This window comes from Triticum urartu, chromosome 2A (assembly GCF_056163025.1).
Source record: "Triticum urartu cultivar PI428250 chromosome 2A, HENAU_Tu73, whole genome shotgun sequence".
In the NCBI taxonomy this organism is placed as follows: Eukaryota; Viridiplantae; Streptophyta; class Magnoliopsida; order Poales; family Poaceae; genus Triticum; species Triticum urartu.
This window is the reverse complement of record NC_141874.1, coordinates 496,142,844-496,157,991: the sequence shown is the minus strand read 5'-3', so window position 1 is coordinate 496,157,991 and position 15,148 is coordinate 496,142,844. Positions and strand designations below refer to the sequence as shown.

Genomic DNA, 15,148 nt, shown 5'->3' with positions numbered 1-15,148 from the left:
AAATGAAATTTAAGATAGTGTTAAATAAGGAATTATTTCAAAAATATAGGGACATAAGAGGGACCGTGAAACCAACCTCTGGTTGTATTTTGTGTTAAGATTAAACTATAAGATGTAATTAAGGGAAATCTCCCCTTGCCTATAGAACGAGCGGTTGCACCCGCACGGACGCCTGTGTCCATGGCAACCGTCGCCTGTCTCCCGTCCGCCTGGAACCGATTCATCTCTTCGGGATTGTCGTGTCTCTCCAGGGGATATATATACTCTCTGTAACCATCGACAAAGGAATCAACTAGTCTTTGATTTGAAACATGTTATCACGCACGTAGAACAACCAGCGAAGAGCGAAAGAGAAAAGAAAGGGAGGGAAAGAGCACTTGCCGCCGGTGAGATGCCGAGCCTCATCTCCTTCTTCCTCCGCCTGATCCACGAGGATGGCCGTCGCTATGGTCGCCGCTTCCACGGTATGGGTAGACTCCGGCGATTCCGTCGCTAGGCTATCCGTCGCGCTGCTGGACGCGACCACTATGGCGCTAGGAGAGGCGCCCGTGGTGCTCGCCACACCCCGGGACAGGGTCGCCACGCCACAGGACGCGCCCACCGTGTTGCTCCCCTCGCCCATGGCTGCGCCCAGGGGGCTCGACCCTTGGATGGTGGCCGGCCCGAGCGCCCCGATGATCTATGGGGCCACTGCTGCGCTTAGACCGCTCCCCAGATCTCCGTCTCCACCGGCCGCGTGGCTCCCGCCCTCGACGCCGACGCCCACCGGCAAGGCTATGGGCCCGAGCCATGGTCCTCCTGGCTACGCGCCCGTCCCGATGCGCGCCATTGTGGATGAAGAGGTCGCGCTTGGCTTCGTATTAGCGCCCACCGGCGCCTCCGGTGTCATCCGCCTCGGAGTAGGGATGGAAGGTGCTGGCGTCAACTCCCCACCACCACTGGAGGCTACTGCGTGCACACTAAGGGTCTGTTTGGTTTGAGTCCTGGCCATGGTGCCTGGAAAAAGTCAATGCCTGGAACAGGCCTAAGAGCACGTGTTTTATATGCCTGGGCATGCTGGCCTGAGGGAATGGCGTTTGGTTGATGCCCTGTCCTGGAAAATGATTAGGGAAAATTTTATAGGACCAAGAACATGTACAGTTGTGGAACCCACTGGCCCATCAGAATATTTTAACACTAATTCATAGCCAGGCACGCACCAGGCTTGTGAAATCGATGGCTTGGCCTCAGGCTAATGGTTGTGCCTGGATTGACGCAGGCTAACGACGACGACAAACCTTTCTAGGCCAGGCATGCTGTCAAACGCTCAGGTTACTATCCAAACAAGTCTCGGGCAGTTTTCAGGCACGCTCGTGGCCAGGCATGAGTTCATGAGGAAGGCAACCAAACTAACCCTAACACTGTCTGCGGGCACACTAGCACATTTCAAGGCAACCAAATGCGTCCATGGCCTCTCCTCTTCCATGAAAAACGATGGATATGCTTTGAGCCTTTGACTCAATCAAGTCCCTGGCACACTGACACTGTCCGCGGAATTAAAGCCTCCCATACACTGATACACTGAACCAGCTTAGAAACTCAGACGGCTACATCCCAGCATGTACGGTCGTAATGTTCATGAGATGAAAGGTACGCCACGTGACGCGAGAGCACGTCGCTTGCGTTTACATGAACGATGGATGGTGTCTCCACCCTTCCATCCTTATCACGACCGGTCGTCGCTCACCAGCGTGCATCACGAGGATAAAAATGTTGGGCCGGCTAAACAAGGCCCGTGGTGCAGCAGCACAGCTCCATCCGAGACTAGATTTGCCGGTCTCCACTTCTCAGGGTCTCTGAACAGGGTGAGTCCCCTGAATAGTGTTTGAAGGCATACAGACCACTGCACAATGGATCTCGGAGCTCAACTAGACCAGAACGAGAGACGTGAGATCTGATGCATCCTTGGGGGTGAAAGAGGAATGACAGGCTGCACATTCAGTTATGGGACCCCCATTGACCAAGTGCCACGCGTGCAGCCGACACGGCCTGAGCTGTACAAGCGCCGACGCGTGCAGCCTGCGTGCCTGCCACCGCGCCCTGCCATACCAATGTACTGTACATCGAGAAATTATACTGGTCGGGCCGTTGTTTCCCTGGAAACCGGGGCGCGCATCCTCTCCATCTATATAGCCCGCTGCGCACAACCAAGCGAGACACTCTCAATGGACAACATCACAGTGGTGGAAGCTTTAAGGTTAAGCGAAGGGAGGAGATGTTAGGATGGATAACATCATAGTGGTGGAAGCTTTACGGTTAAACGAAGGACAGTCAATGGTTGCAGCACCTATTCTGGAGAGCTGCAGAGGTCTACTTAGAGAGATCGGGAAGGTTACTATTGAGCATTGTAATAGAGAGTCTTATCGGATCTCAGGTTCCGGCAAAACTCTCAAGGTTCGAACACTGGGGTGCGCACGAATATCTCCCCCTACCAACTCATGCCCTGAACTTCGCCGCGGTCTCAAAGCTCAGCTCGACGAACTCGCAACACAAGAGACACACAATTTATACTGGTTCGGGCCACCGTTGTGGTGTAATACCCTACTCCTGTGTGGTGTTGTGGATTGCCTCTCGGGCTGAGGATGAACAGTACAAGGGGAAGAACAGCCTCCTGAGGCGAGGTGTTCTTGTGCTTGGTGGGAGTGTGAATGGGTTGGATCTAGTCCAGGATGAGATGGCTGAGGCTCAGTTCCCGTTCTGGTTTTGTTGCCTCCTACTGTGGTGGCTAATCCTATTTATAGGGGCCCTGGTCCTCTCCCCAAATATTAAGCAGGAAGGGATGCCACAACGGCCAATTTGAAAGGGGACAACCAGTACAAGTTATCCTGACAAAAGCAGTCTTCGCCTGCCAAAGGCTCTCGTGGTGACGCCGCCTTGGGCTCCATGGTGACCTCCGTCTTGCTGCCCTGCTGGTCTTGGTCTCGTTGCACCGATATGGAAACCTTTGCTTGACGCCTCAGTACTCCTCGTCTGTGCTTGCCTCCTTAGCACCAAAGAGGAAACAAGGACACTATGCGCGCTGGTGCCCGCCTGGTCTCGATCGTCATGGCTCACGTCACTGGAACCTCGCGAGGTTTGCCTGGCCTTGATCTCTCCGCCCCTCGCGAACCAGCCTGGTGAGGCCGCTCCCGAGGAGGTCTTGTGTCGTCCGCCTCGCGAGGCTTGGCCCCTCGCGAGGGTCTTGTATGCTTGTTGGTGAAGATGGGCCGTACGGGCCCGCTTGCAGAGCCACGCCGTGGGCCGTAGGCAGGCAAGTCTAGGGACCGCCGTTCACAGAATGCCGACAGTAGCCCCCGGGCCCAAGGCGCTCTCGGGCTTGGCTTCGAGGCGAAGCCAAAGGGCAAGTGCGGAGCGCCGCGGGCCCCAATAGCCTGCAGCCTTGGTTGACGTGTGGCGGTTGATTTGATGTGGGCGTCTCCGCTTCCCCACGCTGCCTCGGCAACTGCCCGACTTGAAAAGTCCCTGCTGCATGCAAGGAAAAACCATCATTACCTGTGATCGTGGGGGCGCTAGTTGGCCTTCTTCTGCTATAAATAGGGAGGGGGGCAGAGCCCCCGTCGCCCATCTCTTCCCATCCCGCTCGCTTCTCTCCCTTTGCTCCATCGCCAGTAGCGACACCAATGGCGCCGTCGAAGAGGTTCTCCACCACGGAGAAAGGGAAGGCCCCTCGCGAGGGCCCCGGCTCCCCGGTGCCCAAGCGTGGACGCGGCCGTCCCCGCAAGCACACGGCGACCCCCGCCGCGGCCCCCCGCAGCCGCGGCGGTGCCGCTTCGCATGGCAGGGGTCGCTCTGCTCGTGGCAACCTTGTTGATGAAGGGAGACGTGCCGTGGTCGTGTGGCCTCCCCGGCCGCGCTTCCACTCATCGGAGGTGTTGCCAGAGTTCATCGTATGGCCGGAGAACCTGGCCGGCAATTGGCTTCAGCTCCCGCGCTTCTTCGCCGACGAGCTGCCGGGCTCTGGTCCAGGCGAGCTCGGGCTACAGGCGGACGGCTGCTGCAGCAGGGCTTCCTGGGACGCGGTTGAGGTCTCCGTCACGGGCAACATAGCCCTGGCCCACGGCTGGCAGGCGTTTGCCCGCGCGCGCGACCTGGGCAGGCGGTGCACCCTCCATTTCAAGTATGACGGTGACGCGACCCTCTACGTGAGGGCGTTTGGGGAAGATGGTCGCTGCGCCGGGTGCTGCCCCGAGGTCAACGACGACGAAGAGGTGCTCGGCCTTGGCGGTGGTCGTGATGAGGATGAGGGTGAACCCGCTCTTGGTGCCGACCATGTCTCATCCGGCTACGACGGCTGTTCCTCCGGCGACAGCTCCAGCAGCGGTGGTTACGACCAGCCACCGCGCCCGCTTTGAAGGCGGCAGTGGGTCGTCTCGTCGCTGCGCCTCCATGAAGTGCGAGGAGGGGTCTGGCTGAGCTCAGGACGACGCCAAGAGCCCGCCCTCGCGGACCGCTGTAGGGGCACACGCCGCTTTTATTTCGTTCTTCCTTTCCTTCCTGTATTAAGAAAGAAACCAGCATGGGCCCCCGAGGGGCGTGCAACAAACTGCGATTTCCCAAGTATTATGCTATGTTTATCGTTCATGTGCTGTGTCGCAACATCGTCGTTTTATGTAGAGATAACTTAGCTTGACTTGCTCGAAGTAGTCTCCTCCTCACGAGGCACTTGCTTCCTGGTGCCTGTTGAGGCCTCCTTGGCCTGGTAGGCGCTTAGGAACTGCAAAAAATTCATTAAGAGGCTTATCGTTCACCCGAGCCTTGGTCATAGGCGCCACTGGCCTTGACCCAGCGCTTCGTATCGCGGTAGTCGAGGGGCATGGATTAGGATAGGTGCGTCAGCTTGTGGGCTCGAACGAGGGTGCCTCGCGAAAAGCAGACGGAAGGCAGAAAAGGAAAAACACTCATGAGGGCACCCGTCCAGCCCCCTCGCGGGGAATGCTAGAGAGAGTGCAGGCTAAACTGAAGATGGAAACAAAGGCAGAAGGCGACGGAACCAAATCAGCGAAGAACACCAGAAGCAAACTTCAATTTAAAGAGGGTGAGCCAACTACGGAAAGCAAATGAAAATCCACGTCCGACACCTAGTCTAGTCTTCATGTCTTCTCACCAGCGCGGAGCTAAGTGCTGCCACTAGGACGTGGGAGGGGGGCCCCGAGGCCCGAGGGCGGCACTCCTGAGACTCCGGGGCGTGTACAGCCCCACTCATTATTACGTGAGAGTGTCATGAGCGGAGACCTTCATAGGCACTGGGCCTTCTTCACAGGCGCTGGGCCTTTCTTCACAGGCGCAAGGCCTTTCTTCATGGGTAGAACTTCTGGAGGTGCTGCATGTTCCAGGCGTTCTGGATGGGTACCCCGTCCTGTGTCTCTAGGTGCGCGGCGCCATGCCTGGAGACATGGACGACCTTGAACGGGCCCTCCCACATGGTCGAGAGCTTATGCAGCCCTTCCCTAGAGAGCACCCGCCTCAGGACGAGGTCACCCACCCGTCCTGGAGTGGACACTGCGACGGTGGTACCGCCACAACACCTGCTGGTATCTTGCCGCCCGTAGTGCAGCTTCACGGCGGCGTTCCTCCCCCAGCACGAGGTCCATCCCCCGCGTGGCGTCCTGCTGCATTCATCAAACGCCAGGACCAATGCGGACCGATGCTTGACCTCATGAGGGAGGATCGCTTCTGCTCCATAGACAAGGAAGAACGGGGTCTCGCCCGTGGGCTTGGTGGAGGCGGTGCGGATGGACCACAGCACGGACTGCAGCTCATCATGCCAGCCCGTGCCGCAGGCATCGAGCTTCTTCTTGAAGGTCCTGGTCTTGAGGCCTCTTAGGACCTCCGCGTTGGCGCGTTCAGCTTGGCCATTGCTCCAGGGGTGCGCCACTGAAGCGTAGCAAATCTGCATTCCGAGGTTAGTGCAGTACGTTTTGAAGAGATTACTGGTGAATTGCGAGCCATTATCGGTGATGATGCGGTTGGGGACCCCAAAACGGCTCACGAGGCCCTTGATGAACTTGACCGCAGAGCCAGCTGGGATGGTGCGGACGGCTTCCACCTCCGACCACTTGGTGAACTTGTCGATGGCAACATAGAGGTACCGGTAGCCCCCAGGCACTCGAGGGAACGGGCCCAGGATGTCCAGTCCCCAGACTGCGAACGGCCACGAGAGTGGAATGGTCTGGAGGCCCTGAGCTGGCTGATGGATTTGCTTGGCGTGGAATTGGCAGGCCTCGCAGGATCTTGCCAGCTGAGCTGCGTCGTTGAGCGCCGTTTGCCAGTAGAATCCACTGCGGAATGCCTTGCCGACGAAGGTTCGTGATGACGAGTGATGCCCGCAGTCCCCGCCGTGTATGTCGGCTAGCAGCTCCTTCCCCTGTTCCTTGGAGATGCAACACAGTGAAACGTCATTTGTTCGCTTCCTGTATAACTCACCATCCTAGATGCAGTATACCGTGGCTTACCGGGCCAAACGCTCCGCGTCCTCCTCCTTCTCCGGCAGCGTCCCTTGCATCAGGTATTCCTTGAATTCCTTGGTCCAGCACCCCTCCTGAGGCTCGAGCGCCAAGAGTAGACGCGCTCCCGAAGTCGAGCCACAGGCTGGGGCTCCCATGGCAGGTTCTTGCGGGAGCTCCTCCCGAGGCTGCGCTATCCTTGAAAGTGGTGGTGTCGCCGATGGCTTGAAGAGCCGCTCCTCGAAGATGCCAGGCTCTTGGGGCTATCGCTTGGATGCCCTTCTAGAGGTGTCATTGGCTTCCTTGTTGGTTCCCCGAGGCACGTGCTACAACTCCAAGCCCAGGAAATGCTTCTCCATCTTGCGCACTTCCGCGAGGTATTCCTCCATGTGTTCATCCTCCGGCTCATATACCTTGTTGGAGAAGTTGACGAGGAGCCGCGAGTTGCCCGTGATGGTGAGACGCTTCACCCCAGTGCCGCCGTAGCCTTCAGGCCGGCTATGAGGCCTTCGTACTCTGCAATGTTGTTGGAGACCTTCTCGCCCTGCTGGAAGCAGAGCTGCACGACGTAGTAGAGCTTGTCCTGAGTGGGCGAGATGAGCACTGCTCCAGCCCCCGCGCCTTGGTGCGCCAAGGCACCATCGAAATACATGACCCAGCCGTCGGGCACCTCACTTCCAGGCGAGAGGGAACGGTCCTCGCCTATTTCAAGCTTCGGGGCGTCCGTTCATTCTGCCACGAAATCGGCAAGCGTGGCTCCCTTGATGACCCTGGCGGTGCTGAACTCCAACTGGAATGCCTGCAGCTCGATGTTCCACTTGGCGACCCTCCCGGCGGAGTTGGGGCTCCTAAGCACCCTCTCCAGTGGGTAGGCCGAGACAACCTTGATGAGGTGGCCTTGAAAGTAGTGTCGTAGCTTACGTGAGGCCACCAGGAGCGCGAGTAGGAGTTCTGAGGCATGGGGTACCGTGCTCTTGCATCCCGCAACACCGTGCTGACGAAGTATACCGGGTGCTCGACAAGGGCAGGTGCGCTGATGAGGCTTGCGCCTTCCGGGAGTTGGGGTGCCTCCTGAGGTGGTGGAGCCCCCAACACTTGATCGCTTGTTAGGGCCTTTGCGGGTTCGGGGGCGTCGTCCTACTGAGCTTGCTCCTCTGCCAGCTCTGCTGCGGCCCTTGCGGCGCCCTCCTGGTCTTGTGTCATCTCTGCTGGGGGCGTAGCTCGGCGCGATGCGCCCTTGGCTTGGTGTTCTTCCCGAACCGCCACTAGAGCTGCGCTGGCGGAGTGGGGAGTGGCAGCGCCACCATCACTGGAGGCTGGTCAGGTATCTCTTGAGGTCTTGGAATGCTCGGTCGGCCTCCGGGGTCCACTCGAATGGGCCCTTCTTCTTCATCAGCTTGAAGAAGGGTAGGGCGCGCTCTCCCAGCTTGGAAATGAAACGTCCCAATGCAGTCACCCGCCCTGCAAGCTTCTGTTGCGGTGGACTCATGTCTTCAATGGCCTTGACCTTCTCTGGGTTGGCCTCCATCCCCCTATGGGACACAAGGAAGCCCAGCAGCTTACCGTAAGGGACGCCAAACACACACTTCTCTGGGTTGAGTCACAAGTCCACCTGGCGGAGGCTTTCAAAGGTCTCCTCCAGGTCTTGGATCAAGGTCCCCCCCTCCCGAGACTTCACCATGATGTCGTCGACGTAGGCTTCAACATTTCTCCCGAGCTGTTGACCCAAGGCGATGTGCATGAGCCGCTAGAAGGTTGCGCCTGCATTGCACAGCTCGAAGGGCATGCAAGTGTAGCAGTACACCCCACACAGGGTCAGGAAGGCTGTCTTCTCCACATCTTCTACCGCCATCTTGATCTGGTGATATCCTGAGAACGCATCCAGGAAGCACAACAAGTCGCACTCAGCAGTGGAGTCGACAATCTGGTCGATGTGTGGAAGAGGGAACGGATCTTGAGGGCAGGCCTTGTTGAGGTTGGTGAAGTCGACGCACATTCGCTCCTTCCCACCTTTCTTGGGCACGACGACGGGGTTTGCTAGCCACTCAGGGTACCGAACCTCGCAAATGACACCAGCAGCCTCCAACTTGCGGGTCTCTTGGACGATGAAAGCTTGCTTCTCCGTGGACTGCCGCCTCGCCTTCTGCTTTACGCAGCGTACATTGGGGCACACCTTCAGGTGGTGCTCTATCACCCCTCTTGGTACCCCTACCAGCTGATCGGGCTCCCAAGCGAACACTTCCTTGTTTGCGCGCAAGAACTTCACTAGTGCCTCCTCCTGATCAGGCTCGAGGTTGGCGCCTATGGTAAAGGTTTCCCCCAAGGACCCGTCCTCCTCGACTGGCACTTGCTTGGTTTCTGCCTTGTCTTGAGTCAAAAACTGCTTCTTCTTGGTTGGTGCGGTTCCCTTGGCCTTGGAGGTATCTGTGTCGGCGGGCTGCGCTGTCGCGACGGTCTTGAAGGTGAGCTTGAGCGTCATCAAGGCTTCCTTGGTCTCCCCAACTACTATGAGGACACCCTTGCTCCCGAGCATCTTCATGAGGTTGTAGGCCAGATGGGTCGCCACCATGAACTGAGCCAGGGCCGGATACCCGAGGATGGTGTTGTACGGGAGGCCGATGTGGGCGATGAAAGTCGACTAGCTCGGTGTGGTAGTTGTCGCGTGTGCCAAAGGTCATGGGGAGGCGGGTCCGCCCCAGGGAGTGGGCGGAGCCTCCACCAACCCCTGAGAAAGGCTTGCTAGGGTGGAGCCGCTCGAGCGGTACGTGAAGAAGGCTGAAGGCCTCGACGGAGAGCATGTTGAGGCCGGCGTCGCCGTCGATGAGCGTCTTGGTGACGGACACGTGGCAGATGGTGGGCGCGCAAAGCATTGGGAGCACACCCGAGCCGATGGTGGAGACGGGATGATCCCCTGAGTAGAAGGTGAGGTCGGCCTCGGGCGCGGCCCAGCCCGGCGGAGCCCTCGTGCGCTTGGAAGTGGCGCTAATCTAGCGAAAGAACGGCTTGACGCGACGATCCGAGGGCGGTGCTTGCAAGCCGCCGAGGAGGGCCGCAACCACGTGGTGCGAGAGCATCGTGTAGCGCGCAGCGAAGAGGCCGTGCAACTCCTCCCAAGATGCCATCGTGGATCCGGGGAGGTTGAGCAGCCAGGCGCGCGGTGCGCCAGTGAGGGCCATGGGAAGCCAGTTGGCCATGACCTTGTCGTCTCCCCCGGCCTTAAAGACGGCCTCCTCATACGCCAGTAGGAAAGCCGACTGGTCCGCCGCGCCATCGTAGCGCGGCGGCATCTACGGCTTGAACTTGGGTGGCCATTGCACCTGCCACAAGGCGGGAGAAAGTGCTCGGAGCCCCCCAAGTGTCACTGTGGGCACCCGTAGATCCAGCCGGAAGGGCAGCGCCTGCCATGGAGAATGGGCGTGAAGATGGTGGAGTGCAAATCGACGGAAGGAAAACTCCGGCGCACCCCTACCTGGCGCGCCAAATCTCGGATCTCGGGTTCCAGCAAAACCCTCAAGGTTCGAACACTGGGGTGCGCATGAAGATCTCCCCCTACCAACTCATGCCCTCAACTTCGCCACGGTCTCAAAGCTTAGCTCGACGAACTCGCAACACAAGAGACATAAGATTTATACTGGTTCAAGCCACTGCTGTGGTGTAATACCCTACTCTAGTTTGGTGTGGTGGATTGCCTCTTGGGCTAAGGATGAACAGTACAAGGGGAAGAACAGCCTCTTGAGGCGAGGTGTTCTTGTGCTTGGTGGGTGTGTGAATGGGTTAGATCTAGTCCAGGATGAGATGGCTGAGGCTCAGTTCCCATTCGGGTTTTGTTGCCTCCTACTGTGGTGGCTAATCCTATTTATAGGGGCCCTGGTCCTCTCCCCAAATATTGAGCGGGAAGGGATGCCACAACGGCCAATTTGAAAGGGGACAGCTAGTACAAGTTATCCTGAGAAAAGCAGTCTTCGCCTGCCAAAGGCTCTGGTGGTGACGTCGCCTTGGGCTCCATGGTGACCTCCGTCTTGCCATCCTGCTGGTCTTGGTCTCATTGCACCGATATGGAAACCTTTGCTTGACGCCTCGGTACTCCTCGCCTGCACTTGCCTCCTTAGCACCAAAGAGGAAACAAGGACACTATGCGCGCTGGCGCTCGCCTAGTCTTGATCGTCATGGCTCACATCACTAGAACCTCGTGAGGTTTGCCTGGCCTTGATCTCTCCGCCCCTCGCGAACCAGCCTGGTGAGGCCGCTCCCGAGGAGGTCTTGTGTCGTCCGTCTCGCAAGGCTTGGCCTCTCGCGAGGGTCTTGAATGCTTGTTGGTGAAGATGGGCCGTACGGGCCCGCTTGCAGAGCCACGCCGTGGGCTGCAGGCAGGCAAGTCTGGGGACCCCCGTTCCCAGAACGCCGACAAAGTCTAATATAGTTGCTCGTGAGCTAGCTTATCGGGGTCGTGCAAACAATCCATCCTTATGGCCGGATGCACCTCTTGACTTTTATTGTTAAATTTTTAGCGAGTGATGTAAGCGTTATTTGATGTTAATAAAGCTACCCATGAAGGCCTTCCCATCACAAAAAATGAGACACTCTCAAAGTTCCCATCATCGATCCCCTGGAGCCGAGCGAAACACCATGGTGGCTACGATCGAGGACCTACATGTAACGCCCCGAGACCGTTGCGCCAGGTGTCTCCTAGTTGTCCGTTGTTGTTGCCTTGTCTTTTGCTTGCGTGTCGCATCTTGCCATGTCATCGTCCGCATTGCATATGCATGTTTTCAAAACTTGCCTCCGTCCGGGTCTCTCAGTTCCTTCAGTTGTCCGTTCTGAGCCTAGACACACTTGCACGCGCCCGCGGCATGTCCGAAATAGTATTTTATAAGTGGCTGAAAAATGTTCTCGGAATGGGATGAAAGTTGGCGTGTGGTCTTATTATAGTGTAGATAGACCGCCTGTCAAGTTTTATTGCTTTTGGAGTCTGTTTGACGCCCCAACGGATAACTATAGCGGCAGTATAGCCGGTCTTTTCGTCGGACGTTTTCGGTCTCCGGAAACCGTGTCGAGCTGCATCTCTCCCCTCTTCTCTCAGACTAACCCTCTCTCCACAGTCCACCTAGGCCCATGCCTACTCCTCTTCGCGCCCGGAGCCGTCCGATGCGTTCGCACGGTCCGAAAACCCCTCTTTGCTCAGAGCACAAACCCCCTCGCGTGCGTGTCCGAAACTTCCCCGAACCTGACCCGGGCAGTTGTCACCGTTGGGTCCGGATCAGCCCTAAACGTCTACAAAACATCCCCATTTTCTTAATTGGACTCCCTAACATATTTTTTCTCATCCGTCTGATTTAAATCTAAGGGTTTCCATTAGTCTGCTTTTAGATCCACTTGATATAAATATAAGTCCAACCCTAGATTTTAGGCAGGCTGTCCCATCCATCTCATCGCCGCCGCCACTCCAAAATCCTCTTCCTCGGGATCCCCTCCGATCTCCCTTGATCCCCTCGCCCAACCAACCACCGAAGCTTGCAGCCTCCTCCCACCTTTGGATCATCTGCCGGCCAACCCGAGCCCCTCCTGTGCCCGAGCCCTCCGGCCTCGAGCTCCACCACGCCTCCTGCTGTGCCGAGCACACACGGGACTCCTCGCTCCTGTCGCCAGCCTTGAGCCCCATCCCTGAGATTCTACAACCCCATGGCGCCCCGACCTCCAGATCGAGATGGTCTCGATCCCGAGTCGCCAGGCCGGGCTCCCTTGACCTCTCCCCTGCTCTCCTTCCCTTTATTCCCCATCTCTCTCCCGTGTTTCACCCTCTCTCTCTGTCTCTTTGAAACAGAGTACTCCTGCAGGTTCCCATTGCCAACGGCCGCCATGGATGCCTCCCAAGCTCCACATTGCATCGTCCCTTTCCTCCGGCCCGAGCAGAGCTCCGCCTCCGCTTGATCTGCTGCCTCACCGCCGCGTCGGTGATCGTGACGCCGGAGGACCACAGGTCGCCATGCCTCTGCCCGTCCTTCCCCTTTTCTCTTTCCCTGCCATGCTAAAATGATTTAATTCATAATTATTTAATTGTAGCTCCAAATTTAATAATCTTTATATGTAAATGGGGTAGAAAAATGCATAGTTTAACATGGTGGCATCTCTTCGCATGTTTGACAACTCTAAAATATGGTTTAGGGCAGAACAGGACCAAACCTAATATATGCACATGAGGAGTTTCCGGATTTGTTGTTTGTTGTTCCGGCCTCATTTAAACTTGGCTAGATAGGTTCTTTTGCTTCACCTCTTGCCATGCTAACCAACATTTAATATTGTTGAGTATATAAATGGGAGAGAACTAAATAAGTCATGTGGTGTTTTCTTCAATATGCAACTCCGTTGCATATTGAGCTCCACTTAATTTGTAGTGTTGTTTGTTGCACTTTCCATGCCATGCTTCATTAAACCGGACATGCATCATACTTGGTTGTGCATCATGCCATGTTTATGTGATGGTTGTTTACTATGTTGTTTGCTCCTTTCCGGTGTTGCTTCTTCGTGTTAGTTCCGGTAACGTCGCGTTTGTGAGGAGTCGTTCGACTTCTTCTGTTTGTCTTCTTCGTGGACTCGTTCTTCTTCCTTGCGGGATCTCAGGCAAGATGACCATACCCTCGAAATCACTTCTATCTTTGCTTGCTAGTTGCTCGCTCTATTGCTATGACGCGATACCCACCACTTGCTATATCATGCCGCCCATATTGCCATGTCAAGCCTCTAACCCACCTTTCCTAGCAAACCGTTGTTTGGCTATGTTACCGCTTTGCTCAGCCCCTCTTATAGCGTTGCTAGTTGCAGGTGAAGATAAAGTTTCGTTCCATGTTGGAACATGGATATTGTTGGGATATCATTACTATATCTTATTTACTTTAATGCACCTATATACTTGGTAAAGGGTGGAAGGCTCGACCTTATGCCTGGTGTTTTGTTCCACTCTTGCCGCCCTAGTTTCCGTCATACCGGTGTTATGTTCCTTGATTTTGCATTCCTTACACGGTTGGGTGTTATGGGGACCCCTTGACAGTTCGCTTTGAATAAAACTCCTCCAGCAAGGCCCAACCTTGGTTTTACCATTTGCCTCACCACCACCTACCCTTCCCTCGGGTCGGCCAGCCCGAGGTCATCTTTATTTTAAGCCCCCCCCCTCGGGCCAGTGCTTGTCTAAGTGTTGGTCCGAACCGAGTAGACTGCGGGGCCACCTCGGGGAAACTTGAGGTTTGGTTTTACTCGTAGGATCTCTCATCCGGTGTTGCCCTGAGAACGAGATATGTGCAGCTCCTATTAGGATGTCGGCGCATCGGGCGGTCTTGCTGGTTTTGTTTTACCATTGTCGAAATGTCTTGTAACCGGGATTCCGAGTCTGACCAGGTCTTCCTGGGAGAAGGAATATCCTTCGTTGACCGTGAGAGCTTGTGATGCGCTAAGTTGGGACACCCCTGCAGGGTTTTGAACTTTCGAAAGTCGTGCCCACGGTTATGGGCAGATGGGAATTTGTTAATGTCCGGTTGTAGAGAACTTGACACTTGACTTAATTAAAATGCATCAACCGCGTGTGTAGCCGTGATGGTCTCTTCTCGGCGGAGTCCGGGAAGTGAACACGGTTCTTGTGTTATGCTTGAACGTAAGTAGTTTCAGGATCACTTCTTGATCACTTCTAGTTCATGACCATGCATGGCTTCTCTTCTCGCTCTTATTTGCGTATGTTAGCCACCATATTATGCTTAGTGCTTGCTGCAACTCCACCTCACTACCCTTTCCTACCCATAAGCTTAAATAGTCTTGATCTCGCGGGTGTGAGATTGCTGAGTCCCCGTGACTCATAGTTTACTTCCAATACCAGTTGTAGGTGTCGATGATACCAGTGCAGGTGACGCAACCCAGCTCAGGTGGGAGCTCGATGAAGATCGTGTTCGTTGTGTTGTTTTGTTTCCTTTTGATCAGTAGTGGAGCCCAGTCGGGGCGATCGGGGATCTTTTGCATTAGGGGTTGTCTTTCTTTATTTGGTTCTGTAGTCGGACCTTGATTGTATTCCGGATGATGTAATGCTATATTCATGTATTGTGTGAAGTGGCAATTGTAAGCCAACTCTTTATCCCTTTCATTTTCAGTACATGGGATGTGTAAAGATTACCCCTCTTGTGACATGCCTACTATGCGGTTATGCCTCTAAGTCGTGCTCCGACACGTGGGAGATATAGTCGCATCGTGGGTGTTACAAGTTGGTAATCAGAGCCTTCCCCGACTTAGGAGCCCCCTGATTGATCGAATCGCTGACGTTGTTGAGTCTAGAAAAATGTTTTGAGTCTTTTAGGATTATATATATCACAGAGTAGGATTCTTTTTACTCCTTAGTCCCTTCGTCGCTCTGGTGAGGCCTCCTAACGTAGAGTTTTGACTCTTCTCTTCTCAAATTTCACGATTTTTTTAGGATCACGCGGGTATCTTGGAATCATTCCGATGGTTTTGTGATGAGAACATTGTTCTTGGTGCCTCCTGACATTTAGGGGTTGTGGCAGTGTCCCGGGGGGTTGAGCTCCGAGGTGTTGTCGTCATAATTTTATCGTTGCAGTTCTGGAATGCCTGAGTTCGCCGACATCGAAAATCTCTTTTATGCAGTTGTTGGTGAGATAACCTCGACGCCACCT

The 15,148-nt window shown here is 55.7% G+C and overlaps 1 pseudogene; it reads left to right on the top strand.

Annotated features, from left to right (window-relative positions):
* The first annotated feature begins 391 nt into the window (after window positions 1-391).
* Window positions 392-980, top strand: LOC147985604 (uncharacterized; annotated as a pseudogene).
* The last annotated feature ends 14,168 nt before the right edge of the window (window positions 981-15,148 follow it).